Genomic DNA, 16564 nt, shown 5'->3' with positions numbered 1-16564 from the left:
TTTATCTTAATAAAAATCTGAAGGAAATATGCCATAAATGATCTTTCTCTGGAAAATATTCACTGCTTTTAATATTACATGGCAATTAGAAAGAAGGAATAAAAGAAAGCTCAGATCTTCACCATGACTCCCAGGGCCACTCATCGCTGCCCAGCTGACACCGGGGCATGCTCCATGGAACACTACACCAATGTCCTGTGGTCACTTTTGTTGGCTTTAAGCTTATTCACTGTAGGCATAACTGGTAAGATTGACTCCAACATTTATCTTAAATATACTTTGTGATTATACTTAGTGAATTGAAAGGTGCTTAGTGAAATTGTCTAGTGCAGAAGGATAACTTTATTTTCAAAAGAAAGTCAATGTCATAGAAATAACGGTAAGACAAAGCAGAAGGATCATTTTGAAGTGTCCACTTTTGCTTAAATCTAATTTTTGAGAGTCACGGTGCCAGTGAGAACAATAATTAAGAAAAATATAGTTTGTGCTGAATTTGGCCCAAATTCAAAGTTCTGACCTATATTTTAATTGTCAAGATTGATAGAATGAATGAGCTACATTATATTTTAAATAAAAGCTAAGATTGTTATTTTGAACTACTTGAAAATAAAGTCATAGAGCAATTAGTAATTTTTTCCAAGGCTATTCAAGAAGAGTCATAGGAGACAGAATTTAAAATGTTTGTCATAAAATTTTATTTTGTTTTTGCATAGTGAACATATTTTAGTTCTCTTTTAATTACATGAATGCCAGTAAACCAGAGAACTTAAAAATTAAATGCGAACATTCTCATTTCAGATATCAATCTTGAACATTTTAGTGAATTGTTAAAATTTTTATAGAAATGTGACTTTCAATTTCTTATATGAGACATGTCATTTTCTATTTTCCAATAAATAGGTACCTACCTAGTTGCTGTCTTAACTGTTTACAGTCAGCTCCATAACCTTTAAGGTAAACTCAACAACTCTCTATTCAGAACATTAGTTTATTATTCTTTTTAAATATAAATTTTTATTAATTTCAGAGAAAAAGGGAGAGGGAGATAGAAACATCAGGGATGAGAGAGAATTACTGATCAGCTGCCTCTTGCATGTCCCATACTGGAGATCAAGCCCCCAACCCCGGCATGTGCTCTGACTGGGAATTGAACCATGACCTCCTGGTTCATAGATCAATGCTCAACCACTGAGCCATGCCAGCCAGGCTATTAAGGTCAACACATTGATGGGCTTTCTCTCACCCCAGACAGGGCTTTCCCCGGAGAGGCCACCCTGGCATGACCTCACTGTGAACGTTCTTTCTCTGTACATCAGGTCCCCATAACGTGGGCTCTGTTATTGTGTCTTCCTTTCTTCGGTGCCTGCCTGTCCCACTGAACAGTTAGCTCCTCCAGCTCAGAGAACATATGCCCTTGGCTTACTATTTTATACGAAGTAATTTGCATAGTCCTGAGTGCTTACTAGCTGGTTAATACATGTTGTGGGGAGTTTTGTTTGTTTTTGTGCATTAAAACATGTCGAATAAACATTCACTACAGTCTATCTGAAAGTGTTCATTAAGAGCAGAAAGATGAAAGGAAACACATTTAATCCCATTGCATCATGGAGAGAGAATGTGTAAGTATATAAACAAGAAAACGGAGGCATAGAAAGCTGTCATTTTAGAGAGTGCTAATTAACTGCATTAACTGCAGTCAGCCCTCCACACCTGAGGACTCCCAAATGCCGCTGGAAAACAGCACAGGTATTCATTGAAACATATCTACTTATAAGTGAACTCCCACAGTTCAACCCAGTGTTGTTCAAGTAAAGCCATTTCTCTACTAAAAGGATGACAAATCAGTCATTAAAATAACAGGCAGAATAAATCATGGGCAGGTTGTGAAGATTATGTTTAAAACAAAGTTCATTACATTCTGAGGTTTTAGTTGAAACAAGAGAACATTTCAGTGTAAACACTTCCTCGGGAACCCTGGGACCACTTGATCCCCTAGGCCTGAGGTTTGAAATTTGGGCCTATTGCTTATTGGTTTCTTGTCTTTTTCATGTATATAATGGCCTTTAAATCACTCAATGGATAGAAAGAACCTAAAACGTAAATATGCTAGAATGCTTTGAAATATTAATAAATTAAGAAAGTATCATTCTTCATGACAAAGAACAGACAGAAAGCTTTTCCTCCATTTTCATTCTTCAGTTACTTTAGAAAAGACCTTTCAAAATTATACAAATCATAATATCTGTGCATTAGTATTTTCAGAAAAAGGGAATTAACATCCAGAAAAAAATTATGATATATAAGATTTAATTATATTAGTAAGTGGATGTGCTTTGTGATTTTAAAACCATAACTAACAACAAATGGTACTTTCTTTTCTCCATCAGTACTGCCCTTCTGGTAATTAGACAATTAAAGCACAGCAAATATTTTAGGCTCAGAGAATAGAAGTCAATGCACTATTATAATATACTAGAGGCCTGTTGCATGAAATTCGTGCAAGAATAGGCTTTCCTTCCCCTGGCTGCCAGCATTGGCTTCCCTCTGGCACCTCATGCTTCTCTTGTAGCCTGAATTCCTCCAGAAGGACGTCCGGTCTAATTAGCATTTTACGCTTTTATTATTATAGATGTGCTTTTAACATCATTTTTTTGAATACTTTGACAGAGGTAGCTAAACTTACACCTCTATTTGAACTTGCACATCCCTTTCAGATATTGTTTATATCTTTAGTGGCTGCTCATTATTTACTGGACTGCTTCTTAACAAAATTGATTTCAAATTATTCCTTGACTACAGTATTTAAAATGCAAATGCCAATAAAAATTTTGGTTTTACTTTACAATTTTCAAATAAAATTTGACTTGATATTGCATTTTTCTCTCGTCAGAAACACATTACAAAGAAATAGAAAATCTCTCTTGGTATGTAATATGACTCAATCCATGACTTGGATTAAAAGTGTCTTTCATGTTCACAGTGATGTGATCTTATTTAGAAAATTTGCAATGATACTAAGTGTGGTTAGGGAATGAGAAGGGCAGCAGAAATGCAGGAGGGTTGTGTGCGACTGAGACAAATTTCACAGGTACTATTGGCAGTGTTACTGACTTATTAAATGCATGAGGGCAATGAGAAGATCTCCAATTGAATACAAAATGTGTGAAACCCGTACATTATTTAAGCTATGAATTTCATGTTAATCTGGATTAATAATTTTCTAATATCAATTGCATTGTACTATGAAACATAGCATTTAATAAATAGTAAATTATCTTATTTAATTTGCACCCTAAACTCAAATTTCTAATTGTCTTTAAGATATCCAAATCATGCCATTTATACAATGAAAATTATAATTTATAGAATTCTGATATGCATGTATTATTTGTCCATTATAAATTCAGAATCATATTGAAATTAACAATGCAGTAAAAAAAAAAATAAGCCGAATTTCCAGACTGGTAGGTAGACAGCAGGTAGACCACTAAATGTATAATAAATCAACATTTTTTTCAAATGTCTATAGAGATAGACAAGTAGAATGGTTATGTGAAAATAGGCATAATTTGAAAAGTAATTATTCAGTTTAGTGATTAATGTTTTCATCTAATATAAACCTAAGGATTTAACATTTAGATGGAAGGCAGTTTTTTTCATTACTATTTTTCATTGGTATATTAATGGCTCAGAGGAAAAATAATCTCTAGGAAATCCTGTGTGATTTATCAAATGTTATTTTTGCTAGACCAGGTAATTCACGGCCAATACAGCTTGTAGTATTTAAAAGTGATCTGAAATTTACATTTAGAATGTTTTGTTTCTTAGCAAATATTTCATTCCTGATTTTTTTTAAACTACAATATATGTCTTTAAGTATTAAAATGTAATTTTTTTTAGTTTTGGAATAAAGGGTTTGGGGAAAGATGAAAGAATAGTTTAAAAGAGCCCTGGCCTGCTTGGCTCAGTGGTTGAGTATCCACCTATGAACCAGAAGGTCACGGTTCCATTTGTGGTCAGAGAACATGCCCAAATTTCATATTCAATCCCCAGTTGGAGGAATGCAGGAGACAGCCAATCAGTGATTTTCTCTCATCATTGATGTTTTTCTCTCCTTCTCCCTCTCTCTTCCTCTCTGAAAACATTTTAAAAAATTTAAATACACACACACACACACACACACGACAAACTTTTTATATTCCTCTATCCCCAATTTTAATAACATTACTTCTAGATCATCATCCATTAGGGTTTTTATTCCTGTGCTCCTTTCTAAAATTAAAAATATTACACTTAGATGAATACTCTGTACTTTCATTCACTCAATAAATATGTGTTTAACACTTTCCATGAAAGGTATAAAGTGTTGAGACATATCAGTAAAAAGAAAAGGCAAAATGCTTCTTATAATTTTACTTATAGCAGTAGACAAGTAATATTCAATAAATGTAGTGTATGTTAACAGATGCTAATTGCTATGTAGGTCAGGGTAAGTACATAAATAGTAATGGATCAGGATGTGGATCATTTATATAAAGAATTTTGGAAGGCTTCTTTTTTTAAATATATATTTTTATTGATCTCAGAGGGGAAGGGAGAAGAAGAGAGAGACAGAAACATCAATGATGAGAGAGAATTGTGGCTCGGCTACCTCCTGCACGCCCCCTACTGGGGACGGAGCCCGCAACCCAGGCATGTGCCTTGACCAGGAATCGAAGCATGACCTCCTGGTTCCTAGGTCCACCCTCAACCACTGAGCCATGCCAGCTGGGCTTCTTGATTAAATTTATAAGTGAACAGGTATGTGACTTAAATGAGGAAATATGTCATATCCAAAATTAAGGGACAGTATTTGGAAGAGGGACTACCCAGTGCAAAGGCACAGGTGTATGCCTGGTTGTTCACAGATCATCAGTCTTTGTGGCTTGAGAACAGTAAGAAGGGGAGGAAAGATGCAGCAGGAGGTCAGAATAGAGCAGAAACCCAAGGACAGATCTTGTAAGGCCTCAGGAGTCATGGCAATAAGCTTGGATTTTATTGCAAAGTTCCTTCTAAACGGAAAGTCACTGGAGGGCATTGAGCAAAGGGGTAATGTTATATTACATTCATTTAAAAAGGATTGTTCTGGTTTCTGAATTAATAATACAATATAAGAAGACAAGTGTGGGAACCAGAGGACTTAGTAGAGGCTAGTGTAATAGTCTACATAGGGGTTGAAGGTAATATGAACCTAGATTATGTTGCTGGATGTGGGAAATTTTGGGATCTATTTTGAAGATTGAAGTCACAAAGCTTTGCTAGGATGGATGTAGGGATGACAGAAAGAGAAGTATCAAGGATAACTAGAATTTAATGTGATTTATTGAGGTAAGAAATACTGAAGGTAGAGAAGCTCATTTGGTGGAGAAGGTCAAGGGTTAGATTTTGAAAATGTTGAGATGTAAGTTCATATACATAATCCAAGTGTGCTGTCTAGTAGCTATTTAAATATTTCTGTCTGAATTTAGGGGAAATATTCAGGGTAGAAACTAAAATAATAAAAATTAAGAATGTAGGTGGTATTTAAAGCCAAAGTCCTGGATAAAATCACCTAGTAGGTAAATAAATATAGATGGAGACAGAAAGTGTCCAAAGACTAAGTCCTGGGGCATCTTAAAATTCAGAGCCTGGTGAAAATTGGGATTTGACAAAGATTCTGCCCTTGACCCAACTTTACTCAGGTTCCAAATCTATCTTTGGCCTGCCGAGCCCAGCCTTAGCAAGAATCATTTTTGGTTTCTTTTTTAAGGATCTATATGTTATTGAGAAACCTTAATGTCGCCTTTTAGTAACTTTCCATCCACTGACCCCCTTACTCCGCTCTTTGGCTGGAAACCCCCAGCTATCTTTGCTGTATTTAGAGTTGAGCACAGACTTGTTCCTTTATTTCAATACTTCTATGGCTATAGTCTTGAATAAAGACTTCCTTACCAGGTGTCAGAATGATTTTTTCTATACCATATCCAGCAAAATAAAATACAATATGGGACAATCCACAGAGTTGAAGAAAAATTCAAGATATTGAGGCTCTGGAGAGTGATGCCCTAGAATCTAAATAGAGAAAGCGCTTCAGAAAATAAGGCAGGATTGATTGTCTGGTGCTATTGGAGCAAGGCCATGACTGAGACCTTTTGGGATGTGAAGTCACTGATGACCTTAAACAGGGCCTTACCTGAAAGAATGGGGATTAAATATTATTTGGAATTTGTTCCAGAGAGAATGACAAAAGATGAATTGGAGAGAGAAGATTTGCCCTTCCTTAACAGTTTTATCTAAAATTGCAGCAGACATAGCCTTATATGGGGAGAGGAATGTGGGATCCGGGAAATATTCTGCTTGTTTTAAGATAGAATATGGTATTACAAAATATTGTACTTCTATAACTCTGGTAGTGGCTCAGTAGGAACTAAATGAAATAATTATGACACAAATATGGAAGATGGTTGTAAGAGTAGAATGTGTCTGTAGGAGGGAGGATATAAGATCTCATAAACAAAAGAGAGGGAGGAAGTTGTTAGGCTTAGAGAAGAGCATGCAAAGGTCTTCCATTTTAATAGAAAGCAAGGTAGAGACATGCATATATGAGTTGTAGATGGGGTGTTGGGAAAATGTGTGCAATTTTTATTTGGAATACTTTCTATTTTTCTAGAAAGTAAAGAGAAAGGTCGTTGTCAGGGTTGCTGAAGGAGGAATGCACGAGGCCAAAAGGAGTCAAGATTATAAATGTATTGTCCCATCAGCTTGCAGAAGAGGTAAGGCCAAAATGGCATCAGCAGAGCAAGTAGGTGGAGCGGGATATTCATGTCTCTTGTAAAGGTCAGTCAGAATGACTGGTGGGACCAGGTACAGGTGGAGGCCAGGTATAGGCAGTTACTGGAAACTGGGTGAGGCAGTTCACTGGAAGCTGAAGGCCATTAATCGTGAAATATACAATGAGAATAACAGGAAAATCACCAGGAACGGCAACAGCCCCCAGCGGGGCATAATGGAGTGCAAAAAGGTACCTAACAGTCATCAGGTGAGCAGAGGAAGAGTACATTGGATGCCTGACAAGAGAAAATATGTAGGTTTCTCTCCTTTGATTAGGGAAATTGAGTTGGATTTCAGGTAGCTCTAATGGCCTACCGCAGGGAGATGAATTTAAAGTAAGAACGGTTACCGTGATTGTGTGTTTTTCTCCAATCAAATGTGGTTGTTCAGATCTAGATGAAGAGTAGCAGGGATATTGGATAAAACAAGAATTAGGGTTTTGCCAGTAAAACATGGTGGAGGGACAAAGAACAAGGAAGCTGAGGGCTCAGAAACATTCTAGATTTAATAGCTTAAATATGGAGATATCTTCACAGCTGTCAAATAATCTGATAACCATGATCAGATCTTAAAAACTGAGAGGAATAATTGTATCAGTTATTCACAAAGTAGAAAAAAATGAAGGGAGATAAGAGTAAACATTTTAAACTATCAATTATAAACATCCATTCAAATTAAGAAAATGATGGTTGCCTATGCCCTCAGAATCCAAGATTTTTAATTACATAGGATCAAATTTCAGAATCTAAACTCAGATTCTGAAGGTGTTTGCTTATAAAATAAGAATCCTTTTACATCTTGAGATTTGTATCCCATAGCATGTGTGGCTGGATGCTCAGAAGCAGCAGTTTCTGCTCTGGGGTGCTCATTAATTATTCATCATGACAAAAGATTGCCTGCCAGAAGTCTGTACTTCCTCTTTGATCTTTTCACCTCTGCCAGGGTTAACCAGCAGTTTTTATTCTCTTGTCTTAGGGGGGAGAAAAGCTGTGCAGACTTTCTTCTCACTTATTTATGTCAAGAGGGAAAGGAGAATTGCCGCAGGGCTTTGAGGAATTACCCCACCTCTGAAATTTTGGCAGTAACAACTAACAAATTTCTCTATGAGATTAAACAGTACGGATTTTATGCTTCTTCACCTAGAATGTGTCTGCACACATTAAACTTGATCACATTTGGCCTCTAGAGATATATGATTCTTTCATAATGGTAGAAGGAAGAAAGTTTAGAGAGAAATGGAAAATGACTATATACCTATTAATAATTATTAAGTTAAATGTACATGTGTAATATTAGGAAATAAATATTTGCCATTGAACTTGTAATGAATTGAATTGCATCTTCTCCAAATTTCTGTATCGGGGTCTTAACCCCCAGTACCTCAGAGTGTGATCTTATTTGCCATTGGGTCTTTATAGAGATATTCAGTTAAATGAGGTCACCGGGTGGGTCCCATTCCAATGGGCTTATGCACTTAGAAGAAAAGAAATTTTGGATACAGACATGCATAGAGGGAAGATATAAAGAGTCATAGGGAGGAAAAAACACACGACATCTACAGGGCAAGGACAGAGGCCTGAAGCAGACCCTTCCTTCACAGCCCTCAGCAGGAACCCAACCTGCTAACACCTGATCTTGGACTTCCAGCCTTCAGAACTGTAAGCCAAAATTTTCTGTTGTTTACATCACTCAGTTGAAAGTAATTTGTCATTGGCAACCCTAGAAAACTAATACAGGACCATTTGATAATCTATTTAAAATATGTTTGCTTCCTACTTCATGCTGGGTATAATTTGAGGTGTCTGTAAAGCCACATTCCATTTAGGAACAGTGGGTTTACCTAATTGTTTGATGATGACAGTTGTCCCAGCCCCTCACCTTCATAAGATTTTGATTCTGTTGATAAGAATTAGGGCCCAATAATGAGAACATTTATTAAGTACTCCAGATAATCCCAATCCTCAGGTAAATTAGGAAAATTGTACTGTACTAGAAGTTATATCACTAATATAAAGTTACAAAAAATTCAGATGTGTGAAGAAGAAAGAGATGTTTTATATGAGAAAATTATAATTATCCCCAATATATATACATTGTAATTATTTCACTACTTTGGAGAATATATGAAATTATATATAAAAGATCTATCATATATGTGTATGTCCATATACCTATAGCTGTATCTATTTAAGTATCTGCTAGATACCGTGTTTTACTATAAATTTTACATTAAAGAAAAATGAATAGATATTAAAAAGTTTCATAATTTTAGCCTGGCTGGAATGGCTCAGTGGTTGAGCGTTGACCTATGAACCAGGAAGTCATGGTTCAATTCCTGGCCCAGGTTGCGGGCTCAATCCCCAGTGTGGGTGCAGGAGGCAGCCAATCGATGATTTTCTCTCATTATTGATGTTTCTATTTCTCTCATCCTCTACCTTCCTCTCTGAAATCAATAAAAATATATTTTTGAAAAAATTTATAGCTTAAGTATATATACATAATACTGGAGACAGCACAAGTATCTAAAATAAAACTATTGAGAACTATGCAATACAAAATGACCTTATAAACATCTTATTAAAAGTGAAGTATGATCTATTTTCATGAAGGAGTTGGGTTAGGCCAGTCATCCTATATAATAAAAGGCTAATATGCAAATTGTTCCCTTGGGAGTTTGATCGCTAGCTATAATGTACACTGACCACCAGGGATGGCGTGGAACAAAGGAAGTCCCCAGTCGGCAGCCGGCAGCCAGGGGAAGGAAGGCCCTGATTGGCCCTGATCACTGGCCAGGCCTAGGGACCTTACCCATGCACGAATTTTGTGCACCAGGCCTCTAGTCTATATATATAAAAGCATAATATGCAAATTGGACAGCAGAATGACTGATTGGCTATGAAGTGCACTGACCACTAGGAGGCAGACTCTCAATGCAGGAGCTGCCCTCAGCCTGCAGGCCTGATTGCCTAATGGGGAACGGGGAACCGGGGGTGGGTAGTGGCAGACATGGGTAGCGCTCGGGCCCCGATTGCCCTGCCTGTCTCCCCACACACACAGGGCAACCAACGGTGGGGGGGTGCAGGGCCAGCGAGTGGATGGGAATGGCCAACCTCTTGGATCCACCCCCTGGCCAGTAGGCTCTGATCGCCTAATGGGGAACTGGAAACTGGGGATGGATGGCAGCGGATGTAGGCGGCTCTGGGGCCCTGATCACCCCGCCGGTCACCCCTGTACACAGAGGGCGACCTGCAGCAGCGGCGGCAGGGGATGGGGCTGGCTAGCAGCAGCTGGGGAAGATTGGCCCTGATTGCAGGCCAGGCCTAGGGACCTTACCCATGCATGAATTTCGTGTGCCGGTCCTCTAGTCAATTAATAATAACAACTGGAGATTTCTTACTGTGCTTTCCAAATACTGTTATATTTGAAGAATGAATTACTTGCAAATTGAAACATAAATATATTTTGCCTGTTTAAGTATATTAGATGGTTTAGCAAGAATATGTGTGAATATATATATTTAGGATTATATACATGATTATGTAGTTAATAACTGTCATGCATCTTTAAAGGAAGAAATTTAAAGATTAGTTGGTGAGTTATGAATGCTTTGAGTACTCTCGCTATGAAAGTATGATTATATGATTACAAAATCATAAGAGTCTAATTTGCTAACTGGACTTTTAGATATCGTGTACTATTGTTCTGTATTTTCTGGCTGTTCAGAAGAACCAAAGATATCTCTGTGAGATCTGTAGTTACTTGAGAGTGTCCACTGTTGAGGTATGAAGTCTTAAATCATGGATGAAGCAAAGCCATTTCAGTTTGAAGACTAATACTAATCAATATGTGGGAGTCCTAGAACATCAGACTGAGGAATATGAATTTCCTCCCAAAGCATTATAAACCACAATGAACAAAAGAAAAACAAATGAAAATAAAATTACTGAGGTTATTCTGGGAAAAAAGAATAATAATTCCATTAATGTTTTATACACGTGAACCTGGTAGTCTTTGATGGAATAGATGGCAGGAATGGGGAAATACTAGTTACAAATGTGAGTTATATTTAGTCATTCTATTATTTAGACATTGTATCAGATATTATATGCATTTAAATATTATATCCATATTTTCATTTTATTAAAGCACTATTAACTGAGCAACTGCTATGCGCCAGACATTGTTCTACACAATGATGATATGGTGTAAAAAGAGACCAGTCCCTTCCCTCATTGAGCTCACATTTCTAGGGTAGGAGAGAAAGGGAATTCCTTAACAAAAAGTTGTAAAATAATGTCAGATAGGGGTGACTGACACAAATGTGAAGCATGGTGATAGAGGAAGTGGGATGAGTACTCTTCTAAGGTTTCATCATGAAGCTCTTCATAAGAAGTAACTTTTGAGCAGAGATGTGAATGAGCCATGGGACACCACTCCTCAAGGGATGCTCAGACTGAGGGCTTCCAGGCGGACCCGTCCTTCACATGCCAGGCAGCTGGTACAAGACTGGAGCTCTGCATACCTCCTCTCATATTTAAATGCTCCTAGATACTGCCAACTACCATCTTGAAATGTTTCAGCAATTTAAGTGATTGCCAAAAAATTATGAACAATCTAATTTCTTACACTCTTGATATTACTGGATATTATGAAACTTCTTAAAGGTCTCTCCCATCAGTGGAAAGTTAATGTTCCATAATTTTATTGCATTTATTAAATGATGAGTAATTTTTATATGGATTTATTAAGTTGTTTGAGGTGACATTGGTCAACATGAACATATAGTTTTCAGGTGTGGGTATCTATGTTGCAAGACCTGTATATTTTTTAGCTGCAGTTTAACAATTTGAATGGAGACTCAAAATTAACTAAGTAAGATTATGCCACAGGTTTTGTTTTTATTCGCTTGTGCCCATTCAAAAGAAACAATTTTTTTTCTAGAGTTACCAATGTTTTTCTTAGAATTTTGGTATTTTAAACTGGATATATACATACAATTGCAGTTTGTTTCTACTTTTACCTTTTCCCTATATTTGCTTTACCTCATTTTCCATGTATTTATTTATTAATTCATACTATTTGTCTTATTTTATATATGTATTATTTCTTTCTTTTAAAATAATTACTGTCTTTTAAATCCATTATTTTGTGTTATTTTTATTTTTCTAATGTGCTCTATAGGAATATTATTTTCTCCTCTCCATGTTGCAATTTTACAACAAAGTGATTTTTTATTATTATCACAGTCATATGCATCTCATTCCCTATTGGAAATGTATGAACCATATCAACTGAGAGATCCGTAGTCTTCATACTCCTTATCTAGTCTTGGCTCACACAATAATTCAAGTTTTTCATGATATATGATTGAACTTTTTATTTATTCTTTGATTAAAGAAATCATAGCCATACATCTTAATATTGAAATATATTCAATTTTCATTGCTCATATAATATTGTATAAGAATAAAATATTAAATGTAATTTTATAATACATTTTATTGTATCCATCAACCAAACCTAAAAAGTAAAATAAAAGATGGGTAAATACAAAAATTTGCTTCATGCACTAATATGATAAAGTGTAATTTTACTATGAAAAACTAAAACATGGATGCTAGGTAATTAATTTTTCAATTACAAAGGAGTCCATGTTGTACAGTGGAAGTCCTAGACAGATACTGAAACTACTGGACACTCATTCCCTTGCTGAGGGTAGTTTAGCCTCATACCACGATTATAGCAATAAAGTTAATGATCTCATTACAATCGTGCCAACATTTTTATAGTGCTACTAAATGGATATACTTATTCAAGGTGCATGAAAGGGAGCAGGTTTGAATAGATTAAAAAATGATGTTTTCTGTCATTTAGATTTTTAAATTTGTAATGAACAGGAAGCATGATTAACTATAATGGAAATAGATTAAAAAGAGCAATTGAATGGAAACATTTTTGAGCCTCTCATTTTAATTTGAGTGTATAAAGTATTATTGAAATATAATTGTAAACTAAAATATATAATTAAAATATCCAAAAGGATACATTATATATTAAATTTGAAAAGGATAATGTCGTCTGTGTTGCTACGTTTTCATAACAGCAATTGTGCAAGAATTAAATCCCCAAGCCTGGCTGGCATGGCTCAGTGGTTGAGCATCTATCTAGGAACCAGGAGGTCACAGTTCAATTCCTGGTCAGGGCATTTGCCTGGGTTCTGGACTTGATCCCAGATCATGCAGGAAACAGCCAATCAATGATTCTCTCTCATCATTAATATTTCTAGCTCTCTCTCTCCCTTCCTCTCTGAAATAAATAAAAATATATTTTTTAAAAAGATAAATTCCCCAAAATTGGCTTGTCATCTCAAATCTATTATACATCAAAGCGGTATTTATTCCTCTTCTAAAGAGCTCATACTTCGCAAGGTGTTGCTGTAGGTTGAATTGTGTTTGCACAAAGAATATATTCACAGCTAACCCCCAGTAGCTGTGAATGTGGCCTTTGTCAAAATAGGTTTTTTGCAGATGTAATCAAATTAAGATGAAGTCATTAGAGTCGGTCCTAATCCAACATGACTGGTGTTTTTATAAGAAGAGAAGACAGAGGCACACAAGGAAAGGCAGCCATGTGACGACAGAGGCAGAAATTAGAGTGATGATGCATTTGCAAGCAAAGTTACCTCCAAGAGTTGCTAGCAAACCACCAGGAGCTAATAAGAGGCGGGAAAGGATTCTCTCCTAAAGATTTCAAAGAAACATGGCCTTGCTGACACCTTGAATTCAGACTTCTCACTTTTATTTTTATTTTTATTTTTTTTTAAATATATTTTATTGATTTTTTACAGAGAGGAAGGGAGAGAGATAGAGAGTTAGAAACATCGATGAGAGAGAAACATCGATCAGCTGCCTCCTGCACATCTCCTACTGGGGATGTGCCCGCAACCCAGGTACATGCCTTGACCGGAATCGAACCCGGGACCCCCCAGTCCGCAGGCCGACGCTCTATCCACTGAGCCAAACCGGTTTCGGCAGAGACTTCTCACTTTTAGAACAAAACATTTTTGTTGTTCTTAGCAACCCAGATTGTGGTATTTGTCATGGCAGCCCCAGGAAGCTAACAAAGGCATAGAGCATTTGGAATATATCCCCTGGCAATTACAGGAGCACTTGTTTGGCAAAGGTAAATACTTTGGCTTTGAATGAATTCCACTCTTGCTCAAAGTTACAGAATCTCTGGGATCTCTGGTCTTCTCATGTCAGGAGAAGGACTCAGAATTTTCAGGAGATAATTTAATTCTGCTTTTCTTTTATTTTAGAAAGAATAGCTTCTGCACAACCACAAAAAAAAAAAAAATTAAAGTCATAAATAATTCAGTTCAGATCAACCAGCTTGAACTCGCAAGCTTATTCAAAACTGTTGTGCACCTCTTGATCTTCATTGCTGTGATTACCACACTTGTCTTCTACCTTGACGTTCCTGCAAATGTCAACCAAGCAGAGATCCTGTGCTCTTAGGTGACATATATCTGAAGTTGGAGACAGTATGTCAGGATTTTGCATAAATTGTCAGAATTGAAACTTGCATGAGCTAATTCATTTATATCATGAATATAATTTGGATGAGGTTTAACTTTCATAGGTTTTAAAGTCTTCTACAAGAATGCTCTTTCCACTCAAAAACTTTCAGAGCTAGAAGGAGAGGTCATAGATGTACTAACAAATCTGTTTATAGGGTAACTCTTACCTGTTCAGTTCTGTGCTATTTAAGAATACATATTACACAATATAACATGACTCTCATTTTTGAAGAGCTCAAAATTAGCAGGCCAGATAAAGCTAATAAATATGTGTAAAATATCCTAAGAGTCACAGGACCTCCAAAAAGCTCACTAGAAATGTTGGATCTGTAAGGAGTGGTATGCAAAAGTCAGTCCACTCTGTCTCAGGAGAGGTGATTCTTAAATTCTTAGGAACTTTACAAAGTGGATGTTAAACAGCCATTATTAGAATTAATTAAAATTTAATAATCTGTGAGTATTTACTAGTTGATACATTTTTTTTTCTAATTACTTTAGTGCATTTTGTTATTATCTGCTTTCCAGTTTGTTTTTTATCTATTACATCTATGGCAGAAATATTATATAATGAGGTGCTACTAGATAGCTCTTGCCAACTCTGTACCCTGTTCAGTGATGTCAGGTTGGTAACTTGAATTCAACCAAGCTGGGAGTTTCAGATCAAAAATTGGCAAACGTTACTAATTAGTTTTGTCCCTCCCAACCCCCCGCTGAATTAGCACTTAAGTGATATTTTACAATGATTTATGAAAAAACCACTGTTCTTTAAGGCTGAAGTCATCTTTCATCTGAAAATGCAAATTGAGCTAGAAACTTAATGAAGCTCCTTAATTTCTAATGACTAAAATAAAGGCAAATTTAGATTTCCCTTCCCCACCATCTCCATGGACTGCAAGTTTTAATGAGAGAGTAGGGGAATTCAGATACTAAATTATATGTTACCAACTGTATATTTTTTTCATTGAATATTCATTTAAGGATTTCCAAAAAATGACACCTTTCTTTTAAGCTTTTGCTTCTTATTTTAGTTCTATAATTATATCTTATATTCAAAATGTCAAATATTTGGGGCAATGTATTAATTTTAAATATCAAATGTTCATGGTTTAATGAAAACTATAATAGCAATACCAAATATTGTACCTTCTTTCAAAATGGTCATATATATATCTACAGTGGTAAGCAGGTTTTCCAAGATTGGTAAATCAAACTTTGTTAGTCAGGGCAGGATTAATTTTTATTTGAATATGATGGAAAACATTTATAGTTCTGAGACAGAAAAATTACATCATGTAATTTATGTTTTGAAGAATCATTTGATCAGCTGAGTAATACAGGACAAGAATGGAGGAAGGATGCCAAGTTAAGAAACAATTGCAGTAGTTCAAGTGCAAGATTATAGTAATACTAAGAAAGAGGGAGAAGTAGACAAAGTGAAAATATGGTTTTAAATTAGAGTTGAAAAATATGCTAAAATAAATTGATATTGAAAGGGTTACCTAGATGATTTAATTAGGCAGATTTAGAAAGTTTTAGGAATGAAAGTTTTAGTCTATAGAAGAGGAATACAGAATGGAGACTTGAAGACATCAGGGTGTTTATCTTACTTGTACAGAGGATAGAGAAATGGAATAGGCAAATAGAAATATATCTGACCCCTGCAATTAAAGACAGCCATAAACCAAAAGGCATCTCGATCCTGAGCCACTAAAGTGACCATAAGTTAGGCCAAAAGTAGCCCTGACCTGAGTAGCTGGGAGGGCCATGAGATAAGGCTTTCTCTGCCAACACAACTGGGAGAGCTGTAAGATAAATCAACAGTGACTCCAACCAACAAGATAAGGGGGAGAGAAGATGGGGGAACCACGTGGGCTTTGAGCTTTGAAAACTAACTCTATGTAGCACAATGACCAATAAGAAGGGGCAGGTTCAGATAAAGAACTGCAGCATATTTAATGCCTCAAGACAAAGAGAGCAGTGGTCACTCTTCTCATGGGCCCCTCTGTCCATCCAGGAGAGACAGAGTCTCAGGCTTAGGATTTAGAATTAGGTTTTAGAGGTAGCGTCTGCCTGCAGTAAAGTTTCGGTACTTTTCACCTGTCACCTTTTTCCCATGGCTTCATTCTTCAAAACCAT

The 16564-nt window shown here is 36.2% G+C and overlaps 1 protein-coding gene across 2 annotated transcripts in view; it reads left to right on the top strand.

Annotated features, from left to right (window-relative positions):
- CDH12 (cadherin 12) overlaps window positions 1–16564 on the top strand; it is a 728469-nt gene that overhangs the window by 254254 nt on the left and 457651 nt on the right. The window lies entirely within an intron of this gene.

Source organism: Myotis nattereri (assembly GCF_964212035.1).
Source record: "Myotis nattereri genome assembly, chromosome: 4".
NCBI classification, from domain to species: Eukaryota; Metazoa; Chordata; class Mammalia; order Chiroptera; family Vespertilionidae; genus Myotis; species Myotis nattereri.
Note: the sequence above shows the minus strand (reverse complement) of the source record. Positions and strands in the feature narration are given on the sequence as shown.